The following is a 20,544-nucleotide window of genomic DNA, read 5'->3' on the forward strand; positions in this document are numbered from 1 at the left end:
TAAGTCTTGCCTAGACGTAAAATAATATGTAGCAGTTATTCAGATTTGTTAATAATCCCAGGTTGTTATACCTAATAGCATGCAATTCTAAATATTGCTTTTAGAGACTAATTACCAGTTTATTTAGAATAGGAGGACTGTTTATACATTTGTATTTAGACTAGTGTGATTGAATAAGTGCGATCATATAACATGATGTCTAATGCACCATGATGCATAATAACTTAAACATGATTTCTAAATGCACAGCTTCAAAATGGGCAGGAGTGACAATTTTGATGTTGTTTACCTAAAGCAGAATTTCTAAGTGCGGAGCATGGTTGCAATATGGTGAGTGAATGAATAACAAATTGTGTTAACACGTTTACCCTAAGGCGGGATTTCTAAATGAAATTTCAGAACATATTTACATGGGCAGAATCACATAATAGCATCTTATTTTATTGTTATTATCTACCCTATACACAGGATTTCTAAGTGTGGATGAGATGCTGAAAACAGTACATATAAATCCTAAATAGCATGATATCTGATGCACGACATGTTTGGCATGTTGTACCTAAACATGGTTGCTATTGCGCATAGAGAAAGTAAACCTGTGAACATGATTTCCACCCTGGATTATACTACAGCATGCATATTACCCACCCCTTTTCACTATCCAACCCTAGAGTCATTTACAAATAATTATTACAGTCCTTTGAATAGGAATTACATAACTGAAAATAAAGAAAAAATAAGAAGTTAATTATAGGGAGCCTACAGAATAGGCCCAAGTCTCCAGGTCCTCAATGCCAAGTATTGTTTCACAACTTTTCTCATAATTTGGGTGTGTAAGAGTTCCCTAAGGACCTCAAGGGCTCTCGGGCAGTGCTCACACCCAAATTTCATAGCCAAGATAGAGTAAGTGCAGTGTGGAAAGGCCAGCTTTTGTGTGTCAAAGTTCAGAGGGAGCTCAGGGGTCCCAAGGCAATGCTCACACAAAAGGGGCAGAACTTAGTGGTCTAAGAGTATAATGAGAGTGCTCGACATAGTTTTGAAGAGTTTAAGTAAGAAAACAGTTTTGAAAAGAGAGACTTAATTAGAATAGTTTTATGACAAAGTTTAACTGATGAAACAATTTGAAGGAGCATGCATACCAATCTCAGAACCAAAATAAAGTCAGCATCACACAAAGGACCAAGAATAGCCCAGCAAACACAAGCAAGGGAATGGGGTTGGAGGGACAAATATGGAGCTTGTGAGGGCAAACATGTAGCAGGCAGGAACATATACGAGCACACAATCAGAAACTCCTACAGGTTCAGAGGATCGGGGGGGACAGTAGGGTATTGGATTAGATTAACATATCAACACCAAACAACTAAGACCATGATCAACTAACGTACCATTCATGGGGATTCACATAAGAAACATGTACTAAGTATACCGAAACATGCTGGTCATTGACAAGTAAAGCATAACTTAACATGTAGAGGGAATTCAGGATCCTAATTACATATTGAACAGCAAAAATAGTAAATAAAAGTATATCAGAAATACAAGGAATTGTAACAGTAATAGAAACATGTTGGTTTGAGGACTGAAATCTGAATTAGAACATACCAGTGAAGTGAAAAAAAGCAAAAACACAAAGCAGAAATAAGAGAGGCGCAGTAGTTAACCTTGGCTTGCAGTCGGCTAGCTTAGAACATTAGCAAGTAGCACAGAAGAGAGAATAGAGAGTTTTAGTTGTGAGAGAGAGAGTTGAACAGATTTTTTTTTGTCCTTATGCTAATGAATGAATAGAGTATATATAGTTTGAAAGTGGGCAGAATAATAAGGTAAAAATAATAGTTCACCAGTAATTATAGGAATAAACGTTAATTAGAATCCATTTAGTATACAGACTTCCTTTAATTAAGGAATCATACTCAAACGGTAAGAAGTAGTAGCAAAATAAGAAAAGGAATCAAGTAAAGCTGCTTATAACACAATAAGGAAGTAGTACAAGTGTAATATAGGTATAGAGCATGCAATTAAGGTCAAGTTCAGAATCCTATTTAAGGAAAATATATACAAATTAGTTTGACAGCGGAATCAGCTAGAGAAATAAGGCAAGAGATATTTCAAATTCTGGAAATCAGTAAGGAGATCCTCGAGTGAGGTTTTAATTACAGGGAATCAATATTTATCAAAGGAAAATATCACACATGAGCGGAGTAACATGCTATAGGCAAGAATAAACACGAAACCAGCCTTAATTAAAGGGATATCTCAAGAATCAGTAGAGAATATCATGCAAGATCGATAAAGAACCAATCACAGGGATTCGAAGACCCACAAATAGAGAACAATACCAATTTAGGAGAAATTAGCATAAGCTCATGAGAATAAACAAATTAAACTCATAATAGACGAAAATCAGCAACTCTAACAAGCACGCATAGGGTAAAAACCATATAAATCAGGAATTCATAGAACGTTCATAAGAAATACACAGATTAATTGAACATAACACCCAAGACGATCTCAGAAACTTAAAAAAACATTAGGGTTTTCAACAGAATAACTCGGATAAAGGAGAAGGCTCAAACAAACATTTAAACACAGTGACAGTCGTAGATTAATACATAAAAAATCAGAAGAAAATCGTTTTTTTAAAAAAGGGGTTAAAACCCTAGTTGCAGATGAAGAGTTACTTTAGAAAAACCGGAAAAAACCTTTGAGGAAAACAACAAAATCTCATAATATACACAGATCTAAGACAGATCTAAAAGAAATCGGAAAATCTTAAGAGTTAGGGGTTCAGAGAACCCAGAGAAGATGAGAAAACCTTAAAATGTTACCGGTTTTAGCCGGAAGAATCATATATCTTACTAGAAAGGTCGGAGGTGGCCGAAAAATGGCATGAAGGACCATGGGTAGGAGTTGAACCGCTCCAGGTTCACCTGAGGACCTCAGAGTAGTGTCAAACTGGTGTGGGGTGAAGCAGAGGCCAGGAGATGATGAAAGGCCATTGTTTCCGGTGAGGGAGGTGGCCAGAGAAGGTGGACAGGGTCCATCGGAGAGGAGGGGAGAAAAGAAGGTTCTAAAAAGAACCAGAGATAGAGAGAGGGAGATAGAGAGACCGGTTGAGAGAGAACGATAGGGGGGAGAAGTGAGAGACGTGGGTAGTCATTGGGGGGTTAAATTAGGAAGGGGCTGATCTGGACCGTTGATTCAAAATAATCAACAACTTAGATGGAATGGGGATTGGGCCGTGTAGGATAGGTTATTGGGCTTGGGGTCTGGTAGGTTATTTAATTTGGACCAGATTTAATTAGGTTGTAATTTAAATAAGAATTGCTAATTGTTAAATACCCATTAAAATTAGATAAATAATTAATAAAAATAGCTAATAATTAGATAAAATGAAATTAATCTAAATAGGTGAAATTAAGGTAATTAAATAATATTTAAAATATAAAATAACTGATTATTGAATTAAAATAGCATAAAGTGTACAATTAGGCTATAATTGCAAAATTATTGTAATTATAGCCAAACAATGCCAAATTGGCTAATTTGTGAAATAATTAAATCATAATAGGATTAAAAATGATATATTGAGCTAAGAAATACTTTGAAATTACTTGTAATGTAATTTATGAATAATTATTGGATATAAAGTACTGAATAAATTAGAAAAATAAATTGATAATAATATGAAAAATTATGGAAAAATACCAATTATTATAAAATATGATTTTGAAGGTATATATGCAAATTTAAAAATAGTTTGAGGAAAAATTGGGTATCAACAGCTACCCCTCTTTACCAAGAAAGGATGAAAGAGTTGTCGGGTAAAGATATGATGGTCAATTTTGACCGAGAGAAATGGTTTGAAGAGATTTAGGCCGCACCCTAGTTTCTGAGTTGCCTACATATCCCTGGTTTTACAGGAACAGGTTGTATGTAGTTCAGGAGTCATCGGCAAAGTATATCGATGAAGTTTTACAAGAACGGACGCAACATATGGGGTTGGGTGAACAAATGACTTACGGGAATGGTTAAGAGAACTGGAGCGGGACCGCTTCTGCCAGGATGATTGTTGCTCGCCAGATTACCTGCAAATAAACGATACAAGCATATATTGCGTAATTTAAACATGATGCAAATTCTCATCGGACCATGAATGTTGTCTTTGGACGGTTAGGAATGACGTCCTTAGACCATGATGTCCTGGGCCATGGGTTATTTGATACATGATTCGTAGGCCATGAAATGATGTTCTCAGGCTATGAGGATGATGCTTCTGAACCATGACACCTTTGAATAATGATATGCAAAAGATTGAAAGAGATCCCCTGGCCATGACATGGTGTTCTCGGGCCATGAAGAACGTGCCTCTGAACGATGACGCCTTTGGACGAGTTGGTGATATTTCAACCCATGAAGGATGCAGTAGTATGATGCGGACAAGACAGAGCTCAGTCTTGCGAATTGAAGGGCAGAGCTTAGCCCGTAAGAAAAGCGAGATAAATAGTGCTTGAGATAGTGCTTAGTTTCGAAGAAAATTGGAGGCAAAGCTTAGCCTCGAAAGGCAAAAAAGTAGCTTTATGCAAAGATGCAAATGCAGACGGAGGTAGAGCTTAACCTCGGAAGGCATAATGGTAGCCTTATACAAGAATGCAAATGGAGACAATGCTTAGTCTCAGAAGGCAGAATGGTAGCCTTATGCAAGTCGAAAAGCAGAATAGTAGCCTTATGCAATGCAAATGCAAATGGAGACAACATTTAGTCTCGGAAGGCAGAATAGTAGCCTTATGCAAATTGGAAGGCAGAATAGTAGCCTTATGCAATGCAAATACAGATGGAGACAATGTTTAGTCTCGGAAGGCAGAATAGTAGCCTTATGCAAAAAATAAAATAACAAATGACAATAGAGTTTTCTTAGCTGATAGCAGATTGCGGCATTGTGATTACTAGGAGCATTGTGACTACGGAGAATTACTTGTGTGTGTTGATAGCAAATGTTGGCAAGTGAAACGGTTTTGAGAATCGTATTTTTGAACATTGTTTGTCCTCTGGGCGTACAGTGTGTTTAAGGATTTCGCAATCCTAGTGCCTGCATCCAAAGAAAAATCATGAGTTTTGTAAGGGGCAGATTAGTTTGTATCCCCGCTGGCTTTGCTTGACTCATTCGGCTTTGATCTGGTGATACCGTCTGTATCATTGGGGTAGCGTTGCTAAACAAAGCATTTTCAATAATAAACATGCATGATTTTGTAAAAGTATGACATAAATGTATAATTAAAAATAGCTTTTAGATGACCCGACAACTGTGACATAGTTCAGGACATTGCAACCTATCCTGCTATGAAATTTTGAGGGTCCTTCTTAAAATTCTTCCCCAGTTTGATGGGTTGACATTTCTGACTGTTGCTCGTGCGGCGATCGGCTAAAATTACTTCGGAATTTTGAGGGTCCTCCTCAAAATTCTACCCCGGTTTCCAATTACGGGGGAAATGAATTTTTTATTGAATTGTGATTGAACCCATAGGGATGCCTACGTATCCCCTCTTAAACGAGAATCATGTCAGGCGTAGTTCAATTTACATCATATAAGGAAAGCATAAAGATTACACATAGTAACGCTTGACTACATCTGAATTGATCGACTTTGGCCAGACTTCTCCGTCCATTTCTGCAAGTATGAGGGCTCCTCCTGTCAATACTCGGTGAACCATGTATGGACCCTACCAGTTGGGAGAGAACTTCCCTTTGGCTTCATCTTGATACAGAAAAATTTTCTTCAACACTAGCTGCCCCGGTGTAAACTGTCTTGGCTTGACTCTTTTGTTGAAGTCTTTGGACATTATGTTCTGATAGAGTTGACCATGGCAGACTGTGTTCATTCTCTTTTCGTCTATAAGGGCTAGTTGATCATAACAACTTTTTACCCACTCTGCGTCGTCGAGCTCAGCTTTTTGTATGATCATTAGGGAAGGAATTTCTACCTCAGTGGGAATGACAGCCTCTGTACCGTAAACCAACATATAGGGGGTTGCCCCGGTTGATGTGTGGACTGTGGTGCAATACCCCTGTAGAGCAAATGATAACTTCTCATGCCACTGTCTATGCTTCTCTATCATTTTCCTCAATATCTTCTTGATCTTCTTGTTGGCGACTTCTACAGCTCCATTCATCTGAGGTCTGTAGGCTGTGGAATTCTTGTGTTTGATTTTGAAAATTTCGCACATAGATTTCACCAAGTCGTTGTTGAGGTTAGAGCCATTATCAGTAATGATTGACTCTGGAATTCCAAATCGACAAACAATGCGGTCGCGGACAAAGTCTGTCGCGACTTTCTTAGTCACTGCTTTGTAAGATGTTGCTTCGACCCATTTGGTGAAATATTCGATGGCTACTAGGATGAACCTGTGTCCGTTGGAAGCGGCAGGCTCGATTGGTCCAATAACGTCCATTCCCTAGGCGGCGAACGACCATAGTGAGCTTGTTGCGTTAAGCTCGGTAGGAGGTACCTTTATCATGTATGCATGTATCTAACAGCGGTAGTATTTCCGGACATACTGGATGCAGTCCATTTCCATTGTCATTCAAAAGTAACCGCCCTGAATTATCTTCTTTGCTAAGACAAAACCGTTCATATGTGGACCACAGGTCCCAGCATGAATTTCCTCAAGTAGCTTGGATGTTTCCTTTGCGTCGACACATCTTAATAATCCTAAATCGGGAGTCCTCCTATACAGGATTCCTCCATTGTGAAAGAAGTTGTTGGACAATCTCCGAAGTGTGCATTTTTAGTAGTATTTGCAAGCTCTGGGTACTCTCCTTTTGCCAAATATTCCTTGATATCATGAAACCAAGGCTTTTTGTCTGCTTCTTATTCAACATGGGCATAGTAAGCTGGCCGATTATGGATTTTCACCGGAATAGGATCAATGAAATTCTTGTCTGGATACTGTATCATAGATGATAGGGTAGCCAATGCATCGACGAACTCATTCTGGATTCTGAGAACATGTTGGAATTTCGTCTTCGTAGACCTCTTTCTCAATTCCTGTATGTGGTGCAGATACGGGAGTATCTTGGAATTCTTGGTTTCCCATTCTCCTCGTACCTGAAGTATAAGTAAGTCTGAATCTCCAATCACTAGCAGCTCTTGAACGTTCATGTCAATGGCCATTTTGAGTCCTAAGATGCAGGCTTCATACTCGGCCATATTGTTGGTGCAGGGGAACTTGAGTTTGGCAGACACCGGATAATGCTGACCGGTTTCTGATATTAGGACTTCTCCAATGCCAACTCCTTTGAAGTTCGTTACTCCATCGAAGAACATTCTCCAACCGTCATAGGATTCCGCAATGTCTTCTCCTATGAATGATACCTCTTCATCGGAAAAATACGTTTTCAGGGGTTTGTATTCTCCATCCACAGGGTTTTCGGTAAGGTGGTCTGCCAGTGCCTGTCCCTTGACCGCTTTCTAAGTTACGTAAACAACGTCGAACTCACTCAACAGGATTTGCCACTTGGCTAGCTTGCCAGTGGGCATAGGCTTCTGAAAGATATACTTTAAGGGATCCATTCTCGCTATGAGATATATAGTATAGGCACAAAAGTAATATCTCAACTTCTGAGCTACCCAAGTCAAAGCACAACAGGTGCATTCCAATAGAGAATACTGGGCCTCGTACGGGGTGAACTTCTTGCTAAGATAATAAATGGCTTGCTCATTCTTTCCTGTTTTGTCGTGCTGCCCCAGAATGCAGCCAAAAACTCCATCTAACACTGCAAGGTAGAGTAATAAAGGTCTACCTGGCTTAGGCGGGACTAAGACTGGTGGTATTGACAGTTACTCCTTGATTTTGTCGAAGGCCTTTTGGCAATCATTGGTCCATTTGGTGGCGGCGGCCTTCTTTAACATCTTGAAGATCGGCTCACAGATAACTATAGACTATGCTATGAATCGGCTGATGTAGTTAAGCCTTACCAATAAACTCATCACATCTTTCTTGTTCCTTGGCGGTGGTAGTTCTTGAATGGCTTTGACCTTCGATGAATCCAGTTCTATTACTCGGCGGCTCACAATAAACCTAAGCAATTTCTCAGCAGGAACCCCAAATGCATACTTCGCGGTGTTTAATTTCAGGTTGTATTTCTGCAGTCTATTGAAGAACTTCCTCAGATATTCTATGTGGTCAGTGTCCTTCTTGGACTTGATAATAACATCGTTCACATATACCTCGATCTCCTTGTGTATCATATCATGGAAGATGGTAGTCATGGCCCTCATGTAGGTGGCCCCTGCATTCTTCAGGCCGAATGACATCATCTTGTAATAGTACACTCCCCACGGTGTAATGAAAGTCGTTTTCTCAACATCTTTCTCATCCATCCAGATCTGATGATAACTAGCGAAGCAATCTACGAATGACTGTAGCTCATGCTTGACACAATTGTCAATCAGGATATGTATATTTGGCAAATGGAAGTCGTCTTTCGGACTGGCCCGGTTGAGATTCCGGTAGTCGACACAGACTCTAACTTTCCCATCCTTCTTTGGCACTGGTACAATGTTGGCTAACCACATCGGGTATTCTACTACCTTGAGAACCTTAGCGTTGATATGCTTGGTGACTTCTTTCTTGATTTTCAAGCTCATATCAGGCTTGAACTTTCTGAGCTTTTGCTTTATCGGCGGACATATTGGATTGGTTGGCAGTTTGTGAGCCACAATAGACGTACTTAGACCAGTCATGTCATTATACGACCAGGCAAATATATCCTCATACTTCTTTAGAAATTCTGTGTATTCTTTCTTTTCTGATGGTAACAAGTGAATGTTGATTCATGTTTCCTTGACGTTTTCTGAATCTCCCAGGTTGACAATTTCGGTCTCGTCTAGGTTGGACTCAGGTCTGTTATGAAAATTCTCAACTTCTTTGACAATCTCGCCAGGTATGTCATCTTTCTCTAAATCAATGTCCGTTTGTTGTGTTGTCTCATTGCATGTCACAGTCATTGGTTCATCAAGACAAGTAATAGTAATGTTGTATATGTAAAGTAATGAGAGAAAACGATAGCAATAAATATTGATTCATAAGAAAAATCAAAAATGCTTTTGATAAATTGAATAATTGTTTTGAATATCGAAGATCTTATTGCGAGAATTGAAAAGTGTGAAAAGAAAATCATTTAATAAATAAAACAGTGAATAATGCTTGTTTTAGCCTTGCTACCCCGAGGCTCGTCGGGCTTTGGTTGTCCTGATGGCCCAGTTTTTAAGATGTGCCCCTCTGCTCACAACCTGTATAGAAGGTCCTTCCTCCCCCTCCTCCTCGAGAATAACGCAACAGTCCATATCACCGTCCTCTAGAAACAAGTTCCTCATTGCTACAAGTGTTTCTTCTTCATCTCACCCATAAATAATGTCAGCATGTTAGAAGGTCTGCTCCAGATGCGGTATTGGCTGCTCTAGTGGGTAGTAAGGACCGCGCCATGGTGGCGACCAGATATTGAATTCTTCCCAGGTATATTCATATCCCAAACCAAAGGCAGTGTCATGATCTTGAGTTTTATGGGTTTAGAGATTCCTTGGAGGTTCTTGCCGAGCCCTTTGCCAGGTACCTACCCACTCCAACTCAGTATACTCTCGATTTTGCTATCCCACCATTTGTCTTTCTCGATAGCATTGACTCGTTCAATGTGGTGGTAAGCTTCTCCACCCAGCTTCCTTCTTCCCTCGATCGTCGGAATAGTATGACGTCTGTATATAAGGTTGCTACCTTCGCCGTGAATGATCACTTCCTGGTGATTCCATTCGAACTTTACTGTTTGATGTAGCGTTGACGCCACGGCCCCAACAGCATGGATCCATGGTCGTCCCAGCAGCAAGTTGTAAGACGCTAGTACATCTATTACCTGGAAATTGACCTCGAACCAGGTTAGTCCTATCTGCACGCATAGACTAATTCACCAATGGTGGACCTCTGAGAACCATCAAAAGCTTTCACATTGATTGCTCCATCCTTTATATCATGCAGCCCTTTACCCAACTTCTTGAGCGTTATCAGCGGACAAATGTTAAGACTGGACCCTCCATCGATCAGGATTCTTGTGATGAAATAATCTTCCCATTGCACGGTGATGTGCAGTGCTTTGTTGTGCCCCAGCCCTTCAGGTGGCAGCTCGTCCTCATGAAAGGTGATCTTATGGATTTTCAGCACTTATCCTACCATATTAGCCATTTTCCCGCTAGTGATGTTATTTGGTACATACACTTCATTCAGCACCCTCAACAAAGCATTCCTGTGCGTCTCAGATTTTTGCAGCAAAGAGAGAATGGATATTTGTGTTGGCGTCTTGTTCAACTAGTCGATGACCGAATACTCCTTGGCTTGTACTTTCTTCCAAAGGTCGCTCGGACCTGTCTTAATGAGGGGTGGCCGATTGGAAGCTTGCTTGCTTGATTCAGCTAGATGTTCAGAGGTATAGACTCTACCAGTTATTATCATACCTTGTGCTGCGATAGTTTCTTCAGTCCTGACCTTGCCCTTCCTTCTCGCCTCGGTTGTATAGTCCCAGAGTACAACATTTGTATAGAAGGGTGGCGTGGTTGACATCGCCACTGGGATCGGCGCGGCTATCCTTACTTCGAATGGAACATATTCCTTGGGCGGCAAGACTGCAACCTCAAATGGTGCGGGTGCATTTGCCGGAGACACGAATTCAACCTCAATTGGTACCGGTGTCTTTGCGGGTGGCGCTGATTCAAACTAAAGAGGTATAGACATATTTACCTCAGCGTCCTCAGACGGTTAGATCTGGACTATGATTGGATTGAGAGTAATTGCCAGTTTCTTTGGGTCATCACCTTCTGCGATCAACCCAATTGATCCCTCGGGATCCCAGTCATCTTCTACTTCAATCATGTGGATACCTCCACCCTTATGGTCTGGCAGATGATTGTTGCGGACGTTTGGAGCGGTTCTTTTGCCACAATGATCTTGTTATCAATCAAAGACTGTATCTTGTCTTTCAAAGAGCGACATTCATCAATGGTGTGCCCTTTCATGCCGGAGTGGTATGCACAGGACTTGTTTGGGTTAACCCATTGAGAAGGATTCTTAGGTGTTGCAGCAGGGATGGGGGTGACATACCAACAACTTTGAGCTTCTCATACAGCTGGTCGATGGGTTCAGTGATGACGGTATATTGTTTTGGAGGTCTGCGATCAAAATTAAGTCGAGGTCTAGGAAGTTTTGTCGTGCGGGGGGTGATTGATAATGGGATGGTTGAGAATTATAAGTGTGGTATACATGAGCGGGTTGTGAGTATCCAGGTGAAGTAGGTTGATATGTAGGAGGTGGAGATGATTGATAAGTTGGTAGCGGAGCTTGGTACGAGGGTGAGGGTGCTTGGTAATTTGGGGTTGGCTGATATGTGAGTGGAGGTGTTGGGTAAGTTTGGTATTTGAGGGGAGACTTGGTCCTTTGTGCAACCATCACGGCCCCCACAACCCTTTTCTTAGACACACCACCGGACTGTAAAGCTTTATTCGTAGCTTGCAAGGTTTCAAAATTTGTGACCGTACCACATTTAATATCCTCTTCAATCCTTTTACCTAATTTGATAATGTCGGAGAACTTGTGGTTCTCAATCATCATCAACCGTTCATAGTACTGGGGGTCCTGAGCCCTGACAAAGAACTTGTTCATTTGCTCCTCTTCTAAGGCGAGCCTAACCTTAGCGGCTTTGGACCTTCAGTGAGTAGCATACTCGCGAAATGTCTCCATGGGCTTCTTCTTCAAATTCTAGATATAGGACACGTCTAGTGCGTTCTCTATATTAAATATGAATTTGTCCATAAAGTCAGATGCCATGCTCACCTAGCTTGACCATTTCTTGGGATCTTGGTTGATGTACCAAGACAATGCATATCCTTTCAAACTCCTCATGAACAGCTTCATGTGGATCCTTTCATCCTTCCCTACTCCAACCAGCTTGTCGCAATAGGTCCTCAGATGGACCCTTGGATCACCTGTACCATCAAACATTTCGAACTTAGGAGGTTTGTACCCCTCAGGCAGTTCGACATCAGGCTGTATGCAAAGGTCCTTATAGTTCAGCCCCTCGATCCTTTTGCTTCCCTCGATGCCCTTAATCCGATTGGTTAGTTTCTTAAGTTCCTCAGCTAAGTTCCTGATAAGCAGATCCTTTTCATTAGACTCAGGTGTGTATGAGATAGGTTGGGTGGACCACGTAGATAGAATTGTTATGGTGGCCTGGTGTATGGGTATGGAAATGGTCGTTTGTGGAGTTCTGAGGTTCTGAGATAAGTAGTGGAGTGTTGTTTAGGGTATGGCAGGTGTTACATTGGTTCTTTTGTGGAGTAACGTGATGGTGAGGTAAGGGATGATTCTGTTGTTTTGGGATATTTTGAGGAGGTGTAGGGTTTTGAGCGTTGGGGAAGTTGATGTCTGGGGCATTGAGGGAAAATGACAGGCTTGCTATATTTCGAACCTGATCGAGCTCTTCCTGGAATTTCAACAGTTTCTGTTCAAGCTGTGACATATTCTCATTAGGAACCCGAATACCCTGGCCATTAGTGGCCTCTACCCGTTCAGTTGTGTTCTCCTTCCTGTTGTTGTTTTCCATTTTATTCTTGCCTTTAGAGGGACTATGATGAGGAGTGGGTAAAGGGCCTCTAGATCTTGTGAAATAAGATGATGATGCCAGAGTGCACAAACTAACCTTCGGGGAGGGGAATAAAAAGAAAGAAAACAAAACAAAAACAAGAGGTAATCAAGTCAGTGAGGATTATAAAAAGTATTGCAATATTTAAACACATAGTGCTGGAATGTAAAGCGTGTCCTAATTTGGGAACCTCTTTGTGCCCGAGGTAGGCCTAGAAACAAATTGATTTGGAGAACTTAGAATGTTAAATGCCTCATTTTATTGATAAAAATAGACGAATCCCAAAACGACTCTAAATAAGCAAGAAATAAAGGTCACTAATGGTCATTCGCCTTATTACATTCATAAAGCAAAAAAGTAAATTCCTATCTATTTGGTCCCAGAAGGACATTCCTCAGGTTGAATGTTCTCGTTGATCAAATCCTCCAGTTCACATAGGTTCACCAGTAAAAATGCCTTTGCCAAATGTTCTCCTTCATTTCCCTCAGCATTCTAGCAATTGGTGACTCTCTTCCTAACTTTTCCTTCCAATTCTAACAGGCTGTATTCCAGATATTCCAGATATTCCAGCTTTTCTCTGGATTTGGCGGCCCTCTCTTTCCATTCGTTGATTTGGTCATTTGACAGAAGATTCCTCCACTAGTCTAGCAAGAGTGAGGGTGTACTAACCATACCGAAGTTGGGGACCTCGTTCTTCATTTTCTGCAAAACAAAAGGGTTAAGACCATACCCCCACCGGACTCGACTATTTAACATCAACAATTAGCATGAAACATTTAGTTCTCCAAATAAATGCATAGAATGTGATGATGTCCTTTTGGGTTTAAGGAAACCCAGTGGACTTTTGGACAAGGCTATCTTAAAAGCTATTGTGCGGACAACACTTTTAGCCTGGCTAGGTTTGACCATGATGCATGCAATAACAATAACAGAGTAAGGTGTCTATGGGGTTTTAGACTGGTACCCTTGAGCAGACAACTCAAGGGGGAAGGCATGGAACCGTCGATTGCACCGCTGATCGACTAGTTTTACCGCAAATAAGCCTTTTCGAATTTAGGGGGTAATGATATAGGAAGGGCGCAACCACTCATCAAGCGTTGCTATATTATTTTGTTTGGCACGAGTGGAGTATGATGTTGGGCATGATTATGCAATAATTAAAAGCATGTTGTCATGTATTTGCATGTTAAGAAAGCAATAAATACAGCAGTTTTATAATTTAAAATGGTTACAAAGTAAGGAAACGAGAAAGATACGTCAGTTTGCTTTTGAAGAAGAAATTAAACGCTTAAAGAAATTAAACAAATAATTGCACATAGGGGGGTACAAATTCACAAAAACAATCTGAAATGGTAAAAGCCTAAAAATCCCCAGCAGAGTCGTCATGTTGTTGCGCCCCCTTTTTCTCGCAAAATCGGATTTATGACATTTTGGTTGAGACAACCCGTTCGTTTTGGGAAAAGGGTTTGCATTTTGAAGAGTCGTCACCTAACGATTTAAAGTGCGTTAGAGCACCTAGAGGGTTCATTTATAACTACGCTTGGTAACCAGAGACAGGGTAAGGGCTTGAAATTGTCCTAAGGGAAAGTGTTAGGCACCCCTCAGGATCCACCAGTGTGGTTCCCGGCCAAACAACTTTTGTGGATTTGTACAATTTAGCAAATAAACAAGTATGTCTCAAATAATAGGGGATTTAAGTTTAAGTACACAGATGTTCGAAAAATAGTTAATGAAAAGCTAGATTTTGAAATAAATTACAATCAAAACATATTTGTGAATGTAAAGGGGTATCTTAGGTTTGTTTATAATATGGATCACATCAATGCAATACCCGGTATGACACTCCTCAAAGAGGGGCTACACGTGGTATTAACGCACCGATCATCATATCCATATCTACCCTTTTCCACCCCATGAAGGTAATTAAAGCGAGGGTTGGTCTCGACCCCTATTGCATGCTGTTACCCGTCTCTTCCTATCAGTCCCGAAGAAATTTAGGACTCCTATCCTATAAAAAAAGGGGTTCTAGGAAGACCCTCAAGTTTAAAGGTAAAATACTAAGGTGACACATAATAAACAGGTGGGACTTCAATTAAAATGGAGCATGGAAGACAAATAAAAGGATCAGATATACCTCCATACATAGTACACATAAACAACATGACTCATACACAATTAAGGTCTAAATTCAGATCCTAAGCATGGTATCTAAGTGATAATAGTAGAGTCAGATTTATTACATAACTCAGAGAGGAAGTCCTAATCAGGCTTGCCTACTAATTTTAACATGCTGACAGTTAAACACTAATCACAAAGACGGTTCTGATTTTATTTTAAAGTTGATTACCTAAGGCTTGCCTAGGCGTAAAATAATATGTAGCAATTATTCAGATTTATTAATAATCTCAGGTTGTTATACCTAATAGCATGCAATTCTAAATGTTGCAAACATCCAGAGACTAATTACCTGTTTGTATAGAACAGGAGGATTGTTTATACATATGTATTTACACTAGTGTGATTGAATAAGTGCGATCCTATAACATGATGTCTAATGCAGCATGATGCATAATAACTTAAACAGGATTTCTAAATGCACAGCTTCAAAATAGGCGGGAGTGACAGTTTTGATGTTGTTTACCTAAAGCAGGATTTCTAAGTGCCGAGCATGGTTACAATATGATGAGTGCATGAATAACAAATTGTGTTAACACATTTACCCTAAGGCAGGATTTCTAAATGAAATTTCAGAACATATTTACATGGGCAGAATCACATAATAGCAGCTTATTTAATTGTTATTATCTACACTATATACAGGATTTCTAAGTGTGGATGAGATGCTGGAAACAATACATATAAATTCTAAATAGCATGATATCTAATGCACAACATGTTTGGCATGTTGTACCTAAACATGGCTGCTATTGCGCATAGAGAAAGTAAACATATGAACATGATTTCTACCCTGGATTATACTACATCATACATATTACCCACCCATTTTCACTATCCAACCCCAGAGTCGTTTACAAATAATTATTACAGTCCTCTGAATAGGAATTACATAACTCAAAATAAAGAAAAAAAGAAGAAGTTAATTATAGGGAGCCTACAGAATAGGCCCAAGTCTCCAGGTCCTCAATGCTAAGTATTGTTTCACAACCTTTCTCATAATCCGGGTGTGTCAGAGTTCCCTAAGGACCTCAAGGGCTCCCGGGCAGTGCTCACACCCAGATTTCATAGCCAAGATAGAGTAAGTGCAGTGGGGAAAGACCAGCTTTTATGTGTCAAAGTTCAGAAGGAGCTCAAGGGTCCCAAGGCAATGCTCACACAAAAGGGGCAGAACTTAGTGGTCTAAGAGTAGAGTGAGAGTACTTGACAGAGTTTTGAAGAGTTTAAATAAGAAAACAGTTTTGAAAAAGGGTAAGTAAGAAACAGTTTTGAAAAGAGGGACTTAATTGGAATAGTTTTATGATAAAGTTTAACTGATGAAAACAATTTGAAGGAGCATGCATACCAATCTCAGAACCAAAACAAAGTCAGCATCACACAAAGGACCAAGAATAGTCCAGGAAACACAAGCAAGGGAATGGGATTGAAGGGATAAATATGGAGCATATGAGGGCAAACATGTAGCAGGCAGGAACATATACGAGCACACAATCAGAAACTCCTACATGTTCAGAAGATCAGGGGGGACAGTAGGGTATTGGATTAGATTAACATATCAACACCAAACAACTAAGACCATGATCAAACTAACGTATCATTCATGAGGATTCACATAAGAAACATGTACTAAGTATACAGAAACATGCTGGTCATTAACAAGTAAAACATAACTTAACATTTAGAGGGAATTCAGGATCCTAATTATATATTGAACAACAAAAATAGTAAATACAAGCATATCAGAAATACAAGAAATTGTAACAGTAATAGAAACATGTTGGATTGAGGACTGAAATCTGAATTAGAACATACCAGTGAAGTGAAGAAAGCAAAAACACAAAGCAGAAATAAGAGAGGCGCAGTAGTTATCCTTTGCTTGCAGCCGGCTAGCTTAGAACAGTAGCAAGTAGCACAAAAGAGAGAATAGAGAGTTTTAGTTGTGTGAGAGAGAGTTGAACAGATTCTTTTCGTCCTTATGCTAATGAATGAATAGAGTATATATAGTTTGAAAGTGAGCAGAAGAATATGGTAAAAATAATAGTTCAACAGTAATTATATGAATAAACATTAATTAGAATCCATTTAGTATATAGACTTCCTTTAATTAAGGAATCATACTCAAACGGTAAGAAGCAGTGGCAAAATAAGGAAAGGAATCAAGTAAAGTTGCTTATAACACAATAAGGAAGTAGCACAAGTGTAATATAGGTATAAAGCATGCAATTAAGGTCTAGTTCAAAATCCTATTTAAGGAAAATATATACAAATTAGTTTGACAGCGGAATCAACCAGAGAAATAAGGCAATAGATATTTCAAATTCCGGAAATCAGTAAGGAGATCCTCGAGTGAGGTTCTAATTACAGGGAATCAATATTTATCAAAGGAAAATATCACACACGAGCGGAGTAACATGCTATAGGCAAGGATAAACACGAAACCAACCTTAATTAAAGGGATATCTCAAGAATCAGTAGAGAATATCATGCAAGATAGATGAAGAACCAATCACAGGGATTCCAAGACCTACAAATAGAGAACAATACTAATTTAGGAGAAATTAGCATAAGCTCATGAGATAAACAGATTAAACTCATAATAGACTAAAATCAACAACTCTAACAAGCACACATAGGGTAAAAACCATACAAATCAAGAATTTACAAAACGTTCATAAGAAATACACAAATTAATTGAACATAACACCCAAGACGAACTCAGAAACTTAAGAAAATATTAGGGTTTTCAATAGAATAACTCGGATAAAGGAGAAGGCTCAAACAAACGTTTAAACACAGTGATAGTCGTAGATTAATACCAAAAAAATCAGAAGAAAAGCGCTTTTTTTGAAAAAGGGGTTAAAACTCTAGTTGAAGATGAAGAATTACTTTAGAAAAATCGGAAGAACCTTTGAGGAAAACAACAAAAAGCTCATAATATGCACAGATCTAATACATATCTAAAAGAAATCGGAAAAGCTTAAGAGTTGGGGTTTAAGAGAACCTAGAGAATATGAGAAAACCTTAAAATATTACCGGTTTTAGCCGGAAGAGTCATGGCCGGAGATGGCCGAAAAATGGCATGAAGGACCATGTGTAGGATTTGAACCGCTCCAGGTTCACCTGAGGACCTCAGGGTAGTGTCAAACTTATGTGGGGTGAAACAGAGGCCAGGAGATGATGAGAGGTTATGGTTTCCGGCGAGGGAGGTGGCCGGAGAAGGTGGACAGGGTCCATCGGAGAGGAGGGGAGAAGAGAAGGTTCTAGAGAGAACCAGAAATAGAGAGGGAGATAGAGAGACCGGTTGAGAGAGAATGAAGAGGGGGGAGTGAGAGACGGGGGTAGTCATTAAGGGGTTAAATTAGGAAGGGGTTGATCTGGACCGTTGATTCAAAATAATCAACGACTCAGATGGAATGGGTATTGGGCTGAGTAGGATAGGGTATTGGGCTTGGGGTCTGGTGGGTTATTTAATTTGGACCATATTTAATTAGGATGTAATTTAAATAAGAATGGCTAATTGTTAAATACCTATTAAAATTAGATAAATAATTAATAAAAATAGCTAATAATTAGATAAAATGAAATAAAATCTAAATAGGTAAAATTAAGGTAATTAACTAATATTTAAAATATAAAATGACTGATTATTGAATTAAAATAGCATAAAGTGTACATTTAGGCTATAATTGCAAAATTATTGTAATTATAGCCAAACAATACCGAATTGGCTAATTTGCAAAATAATTAAATCCTAATAGTATTAAAAATAATATATTGAGCTAAGAAATACTTTGAAATTACTTGTAATGTAACTTATGAATAATTATTAGATATAAAGTACTGAATAAATTAGAAAAATAAATTGATAATAATATGGAAAAATATCAATTATTATAAAAAGTGATTTTGAAGGTATATATGCAAATTTAAAAATAATTTGAGGAAAAATTGGGTATCAACAGTGACAATAGGTCTATAGGAACAGTTCTTGCAACGGTTTGCATCGTCGTGGCTCTAGATACGTCTATCGCAACTGTTTTCCCTTTCTCTATTTGAACGATTATTTTTTCCAATTGGAATGGTTTAAAACCGTTACTATATTGTGTATGTAACGGTTCTTAACCGTTACCATATTATTTAATGCAACACTTGTGTAAGCTATTGTTACGATTATGAATGGATATAACAATGGTTTCTTTAAGCTATCATAACAATTTTATTTGTATTGGAACGGTTTATAGATCATTTTAGAACGGTTTATAGGACATATTGCAATGGTTTATATTGTCTAATGGAACGTCATTTGTGTCCTATTGCAACGGTTCTGGTAGGCTATGTAACAGTTCAGTTAAAATAAAAATATAGCCCCTGTTATAAATAAATATTTATTTATATAATAAATTATAATAACATTAAAATTTAAATAAATCATAAAATGAAACTATTAATAATATAAATTAACCATCAAGCAAATAATATCATTGGGGGAAATGAAGACTTGGGTCAATGTTGCCTTGATTGTTGTAAGAGGAAGGATTTTGGAAGTTTAGAGTGAAAGAGAGAAGAGGATTTTGTGAGAGAAGAGGATTTTGTGAAAGGATAGGTTTTGATTTTGGATATATGATTTTGGATGCACCGACGGATTAGTGCGGCAAGGGCAAAATAAAAGCTTTAACCTAATATTAATATTATTAAAATTAGATAGTCAAAATAAAAGAAAAGATGGGTTATTTGGAGGGTTAGCGAGTTTTGGGGTGGGGGGTGGGGGTGGGGGGTGGGGGTGGGGGGAATAAATAACTTTCCAATAGATTTGTTTCCTATATAATGTTGTCATAAATAGTTCTATTGGAACGGTTTATAATACTGTTGCGATAAAAATAGTTTTGGCAACGGTTCTGATACAATTGCAATGGTTTTATAGTTGTAGTGTGTCGAATGCCGATATCATCTAAATTCTATTGTAACGGTTGCAACTGTTACGATATGTGGTCTACGACAACGGTTTGAGAACCGTTGCAAAAATAAATGTTGCCATAGGCCCATTTTCTAGTAGTGAGTAATCATATTCAAGAAGTTATAGATAATATGGATATCCATATTATCCGCTGGTTAATCCATTTTTTATCCGTATTAAATATAGGTTGGGTCGGGTAAGATAATTTCTCCATTTTTGCATTACTCATTTTCGACCCGACCTGCCCGTTTGCCACCTCTATAAACTACCACCACCCACCACTACATTCCTCAAGCACAACTACAACTACCGTCACCACTCACCATTATTAACTATCACCACTCATCACTATCATCCTCAACCATAATGGCAATCGCTACCAATCACCACTAGCTACTACCTAGAACCACCACCATCAACCAAAATATATACATATATATATATATATATATATATGTATGTATATATTTTAGATTAATTAGTATTATAGTTGAATTTATGTTTATTAATATTTAAATAAAGATAAACTCTATAAATTCAGATCTTTAAAAAAAAAGTCTTAATCGTTTAGTATTCAAATCTTAAAACACATCTTAATATTCAGATGTGTACTCAGATTCAAATGTCTTAATCTTAATACACATCTTGATATTCAGATTCACACGTCTTAATCTTTTAAAAAAAATAATATCGTAGTCTCCTTGGTTATAGAGTTGTAACCTAAAACTGTTCAT

Source organism: Nicotiana sylvestris, chromosome 4 (assembly GCF_000393655.2).
Source record: "Nicotiana sylvestris chromosome 4, ASM39365v2, whole genome shotgun sequence".
Lineage (NCBI taxonomy): Eukaryota > Viridiplantae > Streptophyta > Magnoliopsida > Solanales > Solanaceae > Nicotiana > Nicotiana sylvestris.